Source organism: Monopterus albus, unplaced genomic scaffold (genome assembly GCF_001952655.1).
Source record: "Monopterus albus unplaced genomic scaffold, M_albus_1.0 scaffold3.1, whole genome shotgun sequence".
Lineage (NCBI taxonomy): Eukaryota > Metazoa > Chordata > Actinopteri > Synbranchiformes > Synbranchidae > Monopterus > Monopterus albus.
In genome coordinates this window covers 1,600,252-1,616,594 of record NW_018127883.1, presented here as the reverse complement: position 1 = coordinate 1,616,594, position 16,343 = coordinate 1,600,252, and the positions used below count along the sequence as shown (strand labels likewise).

The 16,343-nt window shown below is 39.4% G+C and overlaps 1 long non-coding RNA gene across 2 annotated transcripts in view; it reads right to left on the bottom strand.

Annotated features, from left to right (window-relative positions):
* Positions 1-6,276: 6,276 nt before the first annotated feature.
* The window catches only part of LOC109961711 (uncharacterized), a 62,606-nt gene continuing 52,539 nt past the window's right edge, over positions 6,277-16,343 (bottom strand). Inside the window, exon 4 of one of the 2 annotated variants that reach the window (XR_002275160.1) lies at positions 6,277-7,267. This is a non-coding gene — a long non-coding RNA (uncharacterized LOC109961711). The remainder of the gene's footprint in view (positions 7,268-16,343) is intronic. The other variant, XR_002275159.1, reaches the window with a different exon arrangement.

The following is a 16,343-nucleotide window of genomic DNA, read 5'->3' as shown; positions in this document are numbered from 1 at the left end:
TATTCTTCTTCTATCTTTCTTTGAACAAAAGAAACTTTTCTTGTTATAACAACATAACATGTTCATTAATTTATGATTCATTGTGACTTTTTTTTTCTTTTATGACAAGTTGGTATGTTAATACAGGAAAATTTGAAGTTCTAGAGAAAGCAGTTTTTTCAACACTGAAGAAAGTGTATTTATGAGTGTGCGGTTGGGAGGTGCTCACTAATTGGTATTTGCTCTGCTCATCTTTTTGGTCTGTTTTTATTATCTGTTAATGACATTCACTGAGTGGTAAATGGCTTTATGCAGTAGTTTCTTCTTGGGAGGCAAACTATAATGACTGTATGATGAATATTTAGCACAGATTATGGTGCCGATTATAGTTCAGAAAACAAACAGTTGCTCTTAAAAACTGTGTTTTAATGATGATACAGATCTTAAGATGTGACAAATTGTTCTATAGTGACTATCCTCCTATCAGTCTAGCTGATCACTGAGACGTTGCATCTTTAAGAGGACGGACAGTTTCTTTCTTTTCACAAGCATTAAATAAAAAATGAGCCATTGTCAGGTTCACCAATTGGCTACAATTCCTGTAGACCTCACTGGATCATTTATAATTTTTAACAACATTTGTGAGCTTTTTTACATTAGAGAACCTTGTTTTATTATCTTGTTTTAATGTGAAAAGTTTGTTTTTCCTAGTATACAATGGGAGATGAAAACTATATGAAGCTTTACATTATTTTTAACAAGGTTTAAATATGAAGAGTATATTGAACAGCAGATTGAGTTTAGACAGCAAGAACCATATCCTTGGATATTTGTAATGTAATCCCCTGAATCAAAATGTTTCTTAGAGGCTCACTCGCTCTGAATGCCTGCGTGTCAGCAACAAACAAAGCTGTACAAAACCCACAAGCTACACTCATCATAGGGTCCTAAACCAAACTCACTCACCAGGGATGAATGGGAGAAAGCCAGGAGGTGTATATGATGTCAATTTCACCCTGTGTTTTAAAATATGCATGCTGTGAACACCAGGCTAGGCAACTGGAGAGCAGCACAGACTTTTGAAATTTTATTGATCGCATCACTCGAGGATAATATGATGCATGTCACGTTTGACAACGCTATGAGAAGAGGGGTCAGAGCGCTAGGAATAATGAAACTGTTTTGAGATGGGGAGTGGAGAGATGGATGTTGTTTTCTACAACATTAACTTTGCAAATGGCTCCCAGAGAGTAGTGATGCCTTACACCACACACACACACATACACACACACACTTGCTGTCAACTCTGGCAACTTCCTGATGGTTGACATTAACACCAAGCCAAAAAAAAATCTCACACCATTAAAAGTACCTGTACTCAAGCAAGGATGTAAAATGAAGTAATCCATTTTCAAATAAATGAAAATCTTATTAGCATCACAGCATCGCTCATGGCAAAACACTAGGTGATTTGAAAAGTGTCCCAAGCTGTCTGCTAGTGGTGATGACAGATGAGGTGTGGACGATGTAAAGGGATTGGTGTGGAGCATGGGTGGGGTTGGGGTATAGGGAATGGCTGCCAAGGAACAGACCCCGAGTTAAATCCCCCCAAAATGTGTAATCTTACATAATATCCTCATGTGTCTTGATAAGAGCAAACCCTAAACAGGCCGACAGCATCCGTCAGCATGGTCTATGAAAACTCACTAACAATGTTATGGATCCTGAAGGCAGCTGCAGCCCTGGCAAATATGCTCTGTGAACCCCTAATTTGGCAGCTATATCTTCTTTAACAACATCATTACCAGTGGCTATCACCATAACCACATCCACAGCAACAATCCTCACAAAACCCATAATGTGAAACTGCATTACGATGGCTCCCGTGGACTCATATTGGAGTGCTGCTGTGCTGTTATACACATGAACAGGCTACAAACCCCACACAACCATGGGCACTAAATGGTCTCTACTGACTATATTAGCTATCTGGTATTGTTTAACTGGGAAGTAATTAACTGACTTGGTCAATAGGTGGGGTGGAGAGCTAGTCTGTGAGGTGTTTATAGGCCCCTAGAGTCATGGCTGAGGTGAGAGGGCACGACAGAGCCCATCTATCCAAACTCAATGACCTGACAGATCCTTCACTGAAGTCTTACACTCCTTTCAATTATTGATAAGATAAAAGAGAGATTAATTTAAAAATACTCATGATAAAGCTGCTAATGTGAAAAACAAAGATTTTTGTGCTTGACTGTACCCGCGTGTTTGTTTGAGAATTCATGCTTGAATGTACGAGTGTGTAGGTGTTTGTTAATCAGACAGGCTGAATGTGCTCCCTTTTTATTTTTTAACACGCTGTACGGAAAGGCGCTGCGGCTCAGTAAATGGCTCCCTTCGCTAATCATCTCTGCTATAGCAGGGAAAAAGAGAGAGATAAATGTTTGAGTGGAAAGGTTGAGGGCATCTCTTTCAGACCTGCCCCTACTGTCAGTGAATAAAAGCCTGAAAAGGAGCCACAACGACAGGCTAGAAGTGAGTCCAACTAGGCTTTGAAAACGCTGCCTCTTCTCCAGGCCTTGGTGCTAATGCATCTGACTCAAAGGCTGTAAGCCAGAGATAGATAGATAGAGAGAGAGAGAGACAGGCAGGAAGAAAGGGAAAAAAAGAGAAAGGTGTAGAAGAGATAGGGAACTGGTGCTAAAGACGACAAAAGAGCTCCAAGGTGTGCACTCGGTATTCAGTAATTGGTAAAAGAAGCTTCATTTCTTACAGTGATTTCCTGTCTTTTTACCGCCTCTGACAATCCTGATGCTTTTAACAGGGATATGAGTAGGGGCTATTCTGTGCAGTCACACCCCCCTCCCCCCTGAGTCCCCTTGAACACCAACCTGTCTGGCTGCTTCAGTCCTTCCATCTCCTTCTATCCTCGCAAAATGGAAAAAGAAAAAAGCATTAACCATATTCTTTCTGTCATTCTCTCTCTTTGAATACCTCAAACCCCTTTAGCTTTAATCATTTCTGGATCAGGCTCAGTCCAAATAAGCCAAGCCATTTTCTGCACTCAATTACTCTCTTAACAGCATCAAAAAGAGAAAGGATTCAGGTATAGTGAGGAGAGAAAGAGGGTGAGAGGGAGAAAATTGTGAAGCATCTTCATCCGCCGAAATGCTTTGAATGCTTCGAAAGGCTTTCTTTTTTTAATGAAAAACCAGTAATAAGAGATGGTTCTGACTATAACAAAATGTTTACTGTCTGTTCGCTAGCTGTGAGCTCTTCACTATCCCCAGATAAATCGTTGAAGAGCGAGACATGGAATAAAGGCTTGAAGAAATGGGCCTCCAAATTACTACATTTCCACAGAATCCTGCTTTCATTACCAAGGAAAATATATCAGAAGGTACTTCACTCTGAAAGGTATTTTAATAATACATTACTTTTCTCATAACTACTCTTAACCTTTAGATACAATGCATTTTGGATGAATGCAGCTGTCACAGCTTGGTGTTCAGATAATGAGACATCCAACTCTTATTTACTGTTGTCTTCCTGAGCTACAGGAGATTTCATAAATTGAACTGCAAATCTGGCCCCTATGCAGTCATATATATCCACGGGAAGTCAGTCCAAAATAACAATATTTTCTGATGGGCCTGAATGAGGGCTCAGCTCCAACCAATGCTCCAGGGTATTTCATAAAATGTATGCAGGAAATGCATCTAAATAGGTTGCTCTTTTTCATAAAGTAGCACTCAATCCATAAGCATGGGCTTTGGGCTTCAAAATGCTGCCCTGTTTTTCCTCATTGTCCAAATTGCTCACATTGTTCTAAACGCCTGCCAGTAGATACAAATCAAGTATGAAATGTGTGAACACCAACAGAGGTCAATAAACCATGTCCACAGTAATATAATGTGATTGATTTTTTTCTCTGCAGTTCTTTCCATTCGGGATTCTGCTATGCGCACACTGTCGATGATTACACAAAAACTGCTGATAGTTAATCATAATGGCTCAGGGTGAGCACTTTACTTTGGTGCTCCCTCCTTCTCATACCCTGCGCTCATTTCCCCTCTTAGCCAACTGATGGTCAGCAAGGTCAACATGACACGCATGCATCCCCGAATGCCATCCGCAGAGGGCGAGAGTGGAAGCTGCTGTTTGGATGCTTCACCAAGAGCCTCTACTGGCACCAGCAGTTTATCTTCACAGTCTCTCATTATATCAGTAGCGCTACAGTGGGTGCTGGGGTTGAACACTGAGCGCAGGGTGGTCGCTTTTCTAGGGTCCTCAACAGTGAAATAATCACCTGCGAGAGGAACGCTAACAGTAAACAGAGAAAGTAAACAGGTAGATGTGAACCTGTTGTGTTTCTGTCAGATGTGGACCACTCAAGGAACAATTCCACACAGTGTCAACATATATTCTATTTGAGGTAACTTTTTCGTGCTCAGCATACCTGGATTCCCAAACACTTTATTCTTGACACAGTATTGCAATATCATCTCCTGTTGATGATAAAATGAATATCGAGTATATATTTTACTTGAGTCAGGGAGTTGTGTGTTTTTTGCTAACAAAATCCCTGATGACACATACGTATACCTCACATAATTAAAGAAAATGACTAATTAGATGAAGAGTAAAGATGTGCTGGATTTCTTCTAATAATGATTTCCTCCTTTTCTTCTAACTCAACTAAGTTACTTTTGGCATCAAAGTGGGTAAAGAGAAGTTATGCATTTGGGCTGTGACAAGAAAGAGACCTCTGCAATGTCTCTGCAAAGCACATTTTAAATACTCAAAATTATAGCTCTGCTCATTGCTAAGATGATCATTTACAGCACATGAACAAAGCTGCCAGCTATCTAGTGTTAATTAAATCTAGATGCCTTTTAATGCATTTAAACACCCACTTTACATTCTCCACTTTTCATCTGTACACAACATTTTTTCACCATTCCCTTATTATGCTCTTTAAAGAAGAAAATCCGGGCCAAATGAATGTTCATAGAAAAGAACTGAAGCTTTGACTCTTAATGGGTGCGTTAGCCCAGCAAAGTCGCTAATGGACGACGCTAATTATGAAAAGCTTGGAAGGCCTCACAAAGGGACTGGATCAATATGTGACGCAGCGTGCTCCACTCATTCATAGATGTTGGATGATGACATTTGCTCGAAACATGGCACTAGACAAGAGTGTGCTGGAGGGGTGGGATGGTGGTGTAGGATCGGGAGGCCGAGGACCAAAAGTGTTCTGCTTTTTCATTTCCAATGCATGTTGGCTAAAAGAGGATGCCTAATGCTTTCATAAATGCAGACAGCAGGTGAGGGGAGGAGCAATGTGTGCTGGTGGATAAAGGAAAACAAGAGAGCTTTGGTCTTATTGAATCTGGTTGTACTGGAAGGTTAACAGGTAGTCTCTGGAGAGTAAAGTGGTGGATAAACTGTTGAAAAAAACTTTGTTAGCAAGGGTTAGTAGGGTAGGAGCATACCCATAATTTTTCATAAGCTACAGCATGACCACAAAATGCTTTATAAAGTCTAGCTTGTTAAGAGTGACCAGTGATGGACCACAGAAAATGCCTCTTACAGGCATACATGAAGAATGCATCTGTGAGACAATGAAATGCAGAATGAAGGCCAGTTGAGAAGTAGATCCATGAGAACCAAAACACACAGTGGTTTATAAAACTATAATCTAAGTCATCAAAGTCACAATCATTTTATTTGCCAACTCAAGAGCTGCAAGGTAAACAGTAGCACTGTCACATTCAAATCATGTCAAGGTATCTACCTAGACTGCGTCTGCACAGAGTTGATTGGCCAGCACACAATGTTGCCCGATGATGAGGGATATCCCGGTAATTTTATATCACTAAAATGCATAAAGTGGTTGTGATTTTGGTCTAAACCTGGCCTTACTATTTAGCATCTGATCAATGCTTAAACCTTTAAAACTGTGTTTTTTTTCAAACCATTTTTAAAGTGCTACCAGTCATAATAAAAGCTTTAACACAAACAAAGAGGCCATTTTTGTGTTTCTGTTGATGAACCCTGAAAATTTGGTTATGAAAAGCACCACCACCAAACTAGTTCTAAAGCACAATTAGGGTCCTTTGTTTTCTACATACCAAAATGTTTTACCAAGAATAGCTTCCATTCAGATCCAAGATGCTTATCTCATAAACAATAGACAAGCAAAACAGTTGCGTTATGACAATTAAACAAAATACTAAGGCTGGGTCCAGACCAAAGTCACAGTCAGTTTATGCATTTTAATGAGAAGACAAAAAAAAAAAAAAAAAAAAAAAAATACTGAGACATCCATCAAATAGTTTAATCTTGCTCAACTTTTGCTGCAACAAAATGCACCATCATCAGGCAACAAACTGTGTGGTCCTGCTTTTTGCAAGTACTTTTTTTGTCTACTGTTTGAGTCAGTGTAGTTCTTGTGCAGTGGAGTGCACCTTCTTTTAGTATGGGTGTTTTAGTTGTAGCTTAAATGCTTGATTGCCTGTTCAGCTGTTTGATCACTTAATCTAAATGTACCTTTTTCTAAACCTGCTTTTTCTCCAAATTAATAAATCCCCAGCACAACCACTGACTGTATTTGTGTTTTGGTGTTTATGTAGAATATTATATTTCAAACTGCAGCTGAGTAGCAATTTCACCTCGAATTTCAACCGAACTAAACTAGCTTGATTATTATGCTTTATTATGTTCAAGAACACTGTGCAAGTCCAGAGAAGCTTTTTAACTTGTGCTTTATGTTGTGTGGTAGACCTCAAGAGAACAAAGATTGTAGGACAATTCTGTGTCATTGTAATATGTAATACTAGTTACAAAGTCAGATCTGTAGTAGGTGTGGCACGGGCATACAGCCAAAGCAGGTAAGTGAATGTTCAAACAACTGAACAGGTAACAAGATCCCCCACAACTTTAGGGGTAATTTGGACACAACATGGCACACTTTCTTTGGTGCAATATCCTGCTCTGGTCCCCTCCTTTTTCCCTCTCCTCCCTGGATAGGCCCATTGATCCACTGTCTGCTGAGCCTCGTCTCTCCAGTATCAGGATAATTCCAGGAGGGATTGGTTTTCCCTTGTTGCCTTTTAGTTGGGAGCCCTGTTCCCGCCCCTTTCTAATTACACCAGCCTTGACTTCCTGATGGCAGTGGTCAGACAAGGGTCCCTTTGTCCCCTGTTTGAGGAGATGGAAGAGGTGGAGTTAGGAGTTGAAGAGATGTAGCTGAAAAATCTAAAGAGCTTACTCTTCCTCCGTGAACCTGTAGGAAAAAAAAATAATGCATAAAATGTTACATATAAAGTAATGTGATTGTACTGAAAATGCATGTGAAGTGTTTTGATCATTCAATCTCCCAAAGCATCAATGGTACTCATCTATGTTTGATTCAACTGCCACAAACCCACATTACCAGCATGTACTGTGCCCGTCAGGACCTGAGGGGAATCCCCAGAGCAACGTCATGCAAATAAGACAAATACAAAACATAAATTATCTCTCTAAATACCTTCATTTCTTAATCAAGGTGTAACAGATATTCTCTTGTGGTTAAACATTATCTACAGTATCATACAGTATGTCTATATACACTGTTAGACTTCCTGAATTACAAAATAGTTTTAATTTCTCTATTTGCTGCCTGAACAAATTAGTTGTTGTCACTGTGGAGCGACACCCATCACACACACACACACACAAGTTTAAACAGCATGCACATATGAACACAGCAGTGTAATCATACTCTCAAAAGCCTGTACCATTCACCAAAATGAGAATTTAGACTGACTGTGACACCGGACATCTCTTTTATCCAGCCCTCCTTTCCTCTTGCCCTGAAATAATGCCACAAGAGCTGCCTCTACAAAAGTTCCCAGCACACAAGCAATTCTTATTTTCCTTTCATTGTCCCTACTGGACAACACAAACAAGCAAACAAGGCTTGAGAGTGCATCATTTCATTTCCATATAAATGAAAAGTGTGCAATGAAATAAGCAAGTGTCCAGCTGTACACAAGGCACAATGGTTTTCATCTTGATGCTTCAACATTGTTTGAAGTGCTCTATGAATTACCTGAACAAAACACTAGATAGGATGATATTCACTGCATTGTAAATCTAAAAGGGTTCTAATAGATTTTGCCAGTGTCTGAGCACTTGAGACATGATGGGTTAAAGCAACATAAGAACTGAGATGATAGTACGGCTCTTCAGTCTTATTCATACCAGATGTCATTATACGCACTTATCCACACGTGACCACGTCCAGTTGCTTTTGGGACCTGAAATGTTATATGTGCAACCTGAGACGTAAATAAATAAATAAATAGTGTTGGGGAAGCTCCTTTGAAAGCAGTGCTTCAAAACAATTTTGTACAAAAATTGATATATGATAAAAGACTACAACAAAATATAATGCAAAGTTTTATGCCAGTAAAAAAAAAAAAAAAAAAAAGCCTTTCTTTTTACAGCCCAAAATCGTCTGTAGTTTAAGCACAACTACAAAAAAGGGCAAAAAAAGTAACTGAGGTACTAGTTTATTTACATCGGTCAGATTAAGTGAAATTTGAAATTTCTCTGATGAGCCCATGAAAAAAATGCCATCAGGCATTTCAGAAAATTGCACAAAAAAACATCCTCAGCAAGTCCTCTAGAAGCCATAGGAAAGATGGAGCGATCACTCCCTTTAAAGGAGGAAGACATGAAGTGCTGTTATAAAGCCACAGACAGAGAAGATCCAGGTGGTCAGATAGTCAGTTTCCGGCCAAGACAAACATTAAGTATCTCCTGAAATCCTTATGTAGCATGTATACCATGTAGTAGTATAAACAGAGTTTTGTGTAGTCTGCATAAGAGATAAGGTTGTAAATATGCAAGGAGGGAAGCACTGCAACCAAATAAGCACTTAACTTAAAATCTTGGTGTAAATTTGATATTTCTCAATCCCAAGGAACTGACAGACTGAAATATGGGTGAAAAGCCACTTTTAATATGAAATAAAGTTCAGACTACAGAAACCTCTGATAGATGCAATGATCAAGGTTTACACTCCTTTGATCTAGACAACCCCAGTTCTTTACCAAACCTCTCAAGACCAGTTCTCAGACTCATACACACCAGCATCTCTCATCTTATGATGAAAAAGCTTGTGTGGTAAAAACAGCTAAACAATATTTCACTCCCAGGTTCCAGGTCCCCATTTGAAGAGATCACATCGGGACATGAAAGCATTCTTTTTTTTCTTGTATCCAACCCCACTCATGCTTGCCTGAAGCGTTGATCTTCTGATGGTGGTAAATGAGTTAGAGACAATCCATGTCTTGGGTAAATGGAGTAGTGAGCTGTTAATGCTGCTCGAGTGGTTGTAACAATGCACTGAAGAGACATAAAATGCAGGAAACCCCCCCCCACCATACTGTCTTAGAGATGTTGGAGGGTTGGAGATAAGCACAGATAACACATTAGTAAGATGCTCAAAACTGAAGAAAGCTCACATGCACTACCATCCATTACAACTGAACCCTGAACTTCTGGTTGAGTATCCAACAGTTGCCATCAGATGTTAGTCAGTTTCCATGATTATTGTGGCAATGTCTAATAATGCATCCCGGGATAAATCATGCTAATGTAACTGTTGAATAACTTTTCTCCTCTCATAAGAGGTTAGTTGTTTTTAATCTCACCCAATTACCACATTAAACATAAAGTGCTACAGAACCAAGCAGCACTGGAACAAATGAGCCCACCAATCTAATTGGGAATTAATGAATGCTTTAAAGTGCTAGCAGCCAGTGCAATTGTAATTCAAAACAAGAGAAAATTAATCACAATAATTTCTGGGAGAGAAAGTTAGCATTAACATAATTGAAGCAGAGAGGATAAAAAGGCCATGGCAGCGTTGGGGGGCACTACTAATCAGTAATCCTCCATGGAGGAAATTGTTTGTTATTATAATTAATTATCCACTGTACTTAATCACCTATATTCAACTGGAAACAATTTATTTTTTTGTCTTTTTTCCCCAACTTTCATATTACAGAAGATGAACTGTCCAAGGGTGTTTGTTGGTGGGTTGGAGAGGGGTCCCTGAAATGGCTGCAGTGGGAGAAAAAAGGTCTGAATTCAGATTTAGCTGTGACAAAACACTATGTGCACTGTTTAAGCTAAACAACTTTGGTGTACTTACTTACTTTTCACATTCATTTCCCTCAGCCTCGCTTGTTAAAGAGTTACTGCCTTTCACCTTTGTATGGGACAGGAGACACATTTTTACAGCCTCAGATCATGAATAAATGGCTTGAAAAATTGGAATTCATTGGCAGCGATACAGTCTGCCATATATCTTTTGTGTTTTAAAGTCCCATTGCAGGTATGATAGTCCTGAACAAGCAGCAACATTTATCCTGGACATGGCATGATTGTAATGATGTTGGGGGAGAATGTATCTGTTGCTTTCAGAGCATCTGTTGCCAATGCAGGCACAATGGCATTAGCCGCAAAAAGCCATGGAACATTAACCGCTCCCAACAGAACTTCCAGATGGATTTTGTTCTAATGGCATCATTATACGCTAAATTAAAAGGCGGGTAAATGGAAGTGTAAAAATTTAAATGACTGAAAAAAAAAATCTCTCAAGCTTGAGCTGTTTTTAGTGGAGGCCTCTGACAGAGAGATTTGAAGCTGAGCCACACAATGAGTGTTAATCATTTGCATGTATAAAATAGTAATGAAGAAATGAATAGTACAGTAGGATGGCAGTACACATTATATTCTGTTATGTTTAACGCTCCAGCTGAGATGGAAATGGCTGCTTTGCAGATGATGCATTCAGCTTGTATTTCACTCGTTAACCTGTTGGTTTCTCTTTAAGTGATTTATCAAGTTGATGTGGTGATTTTATGAAAGCATCTTAATCTGTGTGCTTTTCTGACAGTGGCTTTACTTCCTTGTTGTTTTCTACATGTAATGATATTAATAATAATTTCTGTACAAAGTCAACCTTTCTTTGTCTTTTAAACATTTTTCCCTTTGTAACAAAGTGAGCTAACATCATGTTATAATTACAAACAATACTCATTAAATTAGTGATGTCATCAGCGTGATAAAATTATAAAACAATGTTAAGTATGTTACTTTTGCAGTTAGAGTGTTTGAGGTCTACAGGATCTATTTCACTCACTTTCTCATCCTGCGACATTGAGATGAAGCCACAGTGCCAGTGATGCATAGTCAACAGAAACATGAATGCAACACGCAACTGTGAGTGCAGACCTGGGGTCATCTGGGGTTCTGACCCTGACTGAGACCTTCTGACCTCTGTCTGGGCATTGACAGACACTCGTGGCCTTAACCTTTACCCCTTGACAAGCTGTTGTGTCCAAAACCATCTACGAGGTCTACGTGTAAGGTCTGGACCCGGATCGATCAACCATAAGGAGTGAACTTGTGCCAGGAAAGAACAAGGTCATCAGCAAAAAGGGGTTATCAGATCACACAGTGCATCACAGCCCTCATCGCCATATCTGGAGATACTATCACCCTTTAAAGAAACACTTATTTTTAAATTCCAAAAAAGACAACTTGCTGCTTGAGAAACGCATAGTCACAGCTAATAACACCGGATCTACCTGCTTTTCATGTTATCGCTGCATTTCTTTGTGCAAATTGCTCACAGAAAAGAGCTTCAACAAAAGTAATTGAGGCTATGTTTTACACCAGAGGTACAGAGCATCCTGTATAGCTGTGGAAAGGGTCAGCAGCACTCACTGTTGTGAAGAGGGATGAAAGAGAGGGAGTTTGAGCTGCTACCCTCTGACCCGATAATTAAAAAGGAGAGATTCGACAAAACGCCATTATCAAAACAACTCTCCTAAACCCATTTAACATGACTTATTTCCTGAACACATAACAGCTAATGTAACTGAGCAACCCTCTTGGTAATGATTGCGACTAATGTTCATATTGTCTAAATCTAGCATGTTTTTTTTTTTTTTTTTGTGGGTCATTTTTTACTCACCGCTCTTATGTGGCTGAATGCCATCATTCACTCTTTATCTTTCCAAATGGGCAAATTTCAGTTTCAGGGTTTTCTCTGGATCCCAACTCCACCACAGTTAACATTTACACGATTTTAACTTTCACGTCAAAAATCATTTTTGAATGATTTGGTCTGTATCTGCCTCCTGCTCCTCACCAACCCCCTTTTGAGTGTCCCTCCACCATGTTTGTCTGCCTTGACAAAAGCTTCATTAGAGAGTCCCTGCTACAGTATTTTGGTAATTGGGTCCATTTATTTCAAAGGTACATTTAATGGTGTCTCTTATTTTTCATCAGTGTGCTGAGGATTAAAGTAGATCACAATGCTCCTTTTCTCGTGGTTCTATTTTCTTCATTTTAGAGCTGGTCAATTATTAAATTATTTTCACTTTTTCTTTCATCTGCAACATACAATAAATTGTACAGACCTCTTTAGTTAATGGTGGTGGTGGGAGTGGGTTTCCATGTGCATATGTGTGCAAATGCGTGCATTGCATGCATGAGTGTGAGAATGTCTGTATTGGTACATGTGATTTTAGATGTCATTAAGTACTGTACAATGTAAATATGTTGCTTCCTTATACAACAAGTGTGTGCTATATGATCCCGACCTGCATCTTCTGTCTGTATCTTGTACAGTGCATTTCCTTTCTGTATGTGTGCGCTGGGTGTGTGTGCCTTTTAAAGGGCATTTCAATATCTACTGTTCACACTGCAGCATGGGGGGGCAGACACCCCTCAATCCTTTTATTACACACCCCCAAAACATCAAAAGCCACATAAGCAACCAAGCTGGAGAAAAATTACTTTGTGTGTGATTTCTCTGCCTCGGACTCTCATGTCAGCTCTCCCCTTTATGTCAGTAATTGTGGGTGATTATTTTAACTGTGAAAAGGGTAGCAGGTAATAGAGGCTGATTAAATCCAATGGACAGCAGCCCAGACAACCCTTAAGACACAGCCATGTAATAATAGTGAGAGCCAGCATCACCTACACAGCTGTCCACTCACCTTATTTTCTGTGACATGAGGCCAGATGCAATTTAATGCATTTATTGTGGTGTTGGTCCCTATATTGACAGCTGTAAACAGTTGTGGTTAAATTGAATCTTGCAGCCCTGCCATGATTCTCTATGGTAAAGCTTATGTTACAGTGACAAAATGTGCTCTGAAATGAAAAGAATGCACTCGTGTACATACACACACAGACACACACACACAGGGAGATGATATACTATCATTTGGAAACCACAGGCTGACACAACAGGGATTAGTGTCAGTTCCAAGATATTTCTTTCAAAAAAAAAAACCTAATATCAAAACTATTACTGCCAAAAAGCATGAAGTCCTCATTTTTCATCCCTAAACAAGACACCTTGTAATCTCATTTGAGATGTACAGTTAAAAGGCTTGTTGGAACCAGTGCAGTTCATTCATATCCAAAGAACCCCTTTATGCAAGCTGCTTATGATCTGCTAATTTGTTTATCTTATTCAGGGTTAGCATTTGTATGACAGAGGACACAGTGAAAAACGTGTCATACGTGTACTGAGTATTACACACTGGAAGAAAAATTTATCTTAGCACTGCAGAATCTGAGACGGTGATATATGTGTGAATTAATAACATATGATTGTGGTCAGTTTTATGTGGATTTTTACAGAAATGTGTGTTAGGCTTGCAATTGAAAGGTAAGTTCCTGTAAAGTGTGTCATTTGTGTGTCTGCATGGAAATGAAAAGGTGTTACAATTTTCACTATTGGGGGCTTTCTAAAGGTTAAACAAACGTAGGTAATACTACAGCAGAACATTATGTGAAAGTCCACATGAAAATTATCGTGTGTGTGGATGGGCAGTTGAAATGCCTTATTGTATTATGGGTCAACGCAAACTTCATCTAAAAGTACACAGCTCATAATCTCTCTCAGTATTCGGATTTTTCCTGTATGAATTCCAAAATCTAAAGCCCAAAGAGACAGAAACGAATTTCATCGCAGCCCTAACATACTGATATTTTACACCATCATGTTGCATTCTGTCTTGCAAAAGTTTTACACCAGGAACAGTGAAAATTCAGTCATATACTGCCTGAAGTTACTTCTGAAATGTGGGCGACTATTTATTTAGAAAAACTCTCCTGAAATTAAATCACCATCTACTGTGTTTGGAACGAATTCTAAATGTAATATTTATTGATGAACGAGGTTGGTTGAGCAGGCCATGAGCACAAAGAAGTCAGACTGTTGGTGGTGCTGCCAAGGCTCATATAAATCATGTCTCCTCCATGCTATTAACTTTTGGAGCTATAGGGAGGAGCTACAGGAGAATCCCCTACAGAGACCCTTGGTGGATGGGGGACTTTACACCCAAGTAAACAACTCTCCCTGCCCAGAGGGCAGCACCAACAATACCCCATCCATTACATAGGGTAGAAAAAGAAAAAGGGTGGGAAATAAGAAAAGGAAAGAAACAACAAACATTTATTTACTGTCGCTGTTGTCACTTTTTCAGCCATTTATTTCATGATATATGATTGTCTTGGAGAAGCTGGAGGTGAATTGATTGGATCAGGTGAATTCAAGAAAGAGGCACTGGCTGTGGTATGGAAGCAGCTCAGAAGGTCATTTCACAAAGAAGTGAAATATACAAATGCATACCAGATTAAACTTTCATCATATTACATGACAAAATATAAAAAGTCACTGTCAAAAGCTTGTGGCACTAGGGTACAATCAGCAAAAGAAAAAAGTACGTTAATGTACCTGGTATTAAAGAAAAATCTATCACAAACACTTATTTAACATGAATATGAATGATCTACAGCAACATCTCATCACAACTATCATTACAGAGACACAAAGGATATCTCAGAAATAAACATATTTGGCAACAAAGCCCCCAAAAATTCCTCAATCAAAAACAAGTCTTCTCATTCATGAAGGAGAAGCACCTGTCATCTCCTAGACTCTTGTGGGTTATGAATTATGTCTCGGCTCCTGTGGGTTGCACGATAATGGGAGTCTCACCTCACTGGAGGAGGATAAACTCAAATTCCAGAAATGTCTGTAGATGTGCCACAACTTTTCTGAATAGCTTGAAAACCACACTGTATGGCACTATGACAGAGAATATTCAGTGGCATTTAAAACCGTCTTTGCACTGGTACAAAATAGCCACATATTTGACTGAACAATTAATAATGGTCTTTCTGCAGTAGTTTCTATGTTATTTAATCAAAGGACTTTGACCTTTGGTCATGTCCTTGGCAAATGTGAATGAACAAATTTAGTTATACAGTGTCTGGTGGAACAGAGCATGTCTGGATTGGAAAGTACAGTATAAGATAACCAAGTCTGAACTCACCTGGATTAAGTGACCTGATACAGGATGTATCATCTCTGCCTTCAAAAGTCAAAGTAACATCTTGTATTATTGATTTCAAATTATGTCTAGATTAAAACTTGGAACATGTTTAGCCATTCTAGCAGTAGGACTCTTAAGAATGGCAATGTTGATCTCTCAGACAGTTGGTTCACCGCTTTGGCTCAAACTAAACTACTGGATGGATTGCCATGAATCTTTGTACAGGTTCCCAGAGGATGAATCCTATTTACTCTGGTCATCCGCTTTTTCTCTAGCCCTACCAAGATGTTTCACATGTGATTGTGAGTGCAATGTCTCAACAACTGTTGGATGGATTGTCAGATTAAAGCCCCCCCTGAAGATAACCATTTTCTCCAGTGCCACCATCAGGCTAAATTTTCAAGTTGACCAGTGGTTTGGTGTGTGACCAAATACCTGCAAGATTCTGCAAGATTAATGGCATTCCCATCTGCCTCAGCTGTGCTTTGTTTACTGCAAGTTAGCAATCTGACGAGATCTCAGATGACTAACTGCTGCCACACAAACAGCAGGGCAGCAAATTTTACACCTGCTTGCACCTGATGTTAAATTTCAATCACAGATCCCTCTGTCACAGCAGGGATAAATATGGAGCTGAGAGTATTTGTATATATTTTCTCCACTGGCTCCCTGTAAAATTCAGAAAAGAATTTAAAATCCTTCTCCTAACATACAAAGCCCTTAATGACAAGGCTCCATCGTATCTTAAAGACCTCGTAGAGCCTTATCATCCTAACAGAGCACTTCACTCTCAGAGTGCAGGTTTACTTGTGGTTCCTAGAGTCCACAGAAGCAGAATGGGAGGCAGAGCCTTTAGCTATCAAGCTCCTCTCCTATGGAACCAACTCCCAGTCTCAGTTCGGGAGGTGGACACCCTCTCTACCTTTAAGATTAGACTTAAGA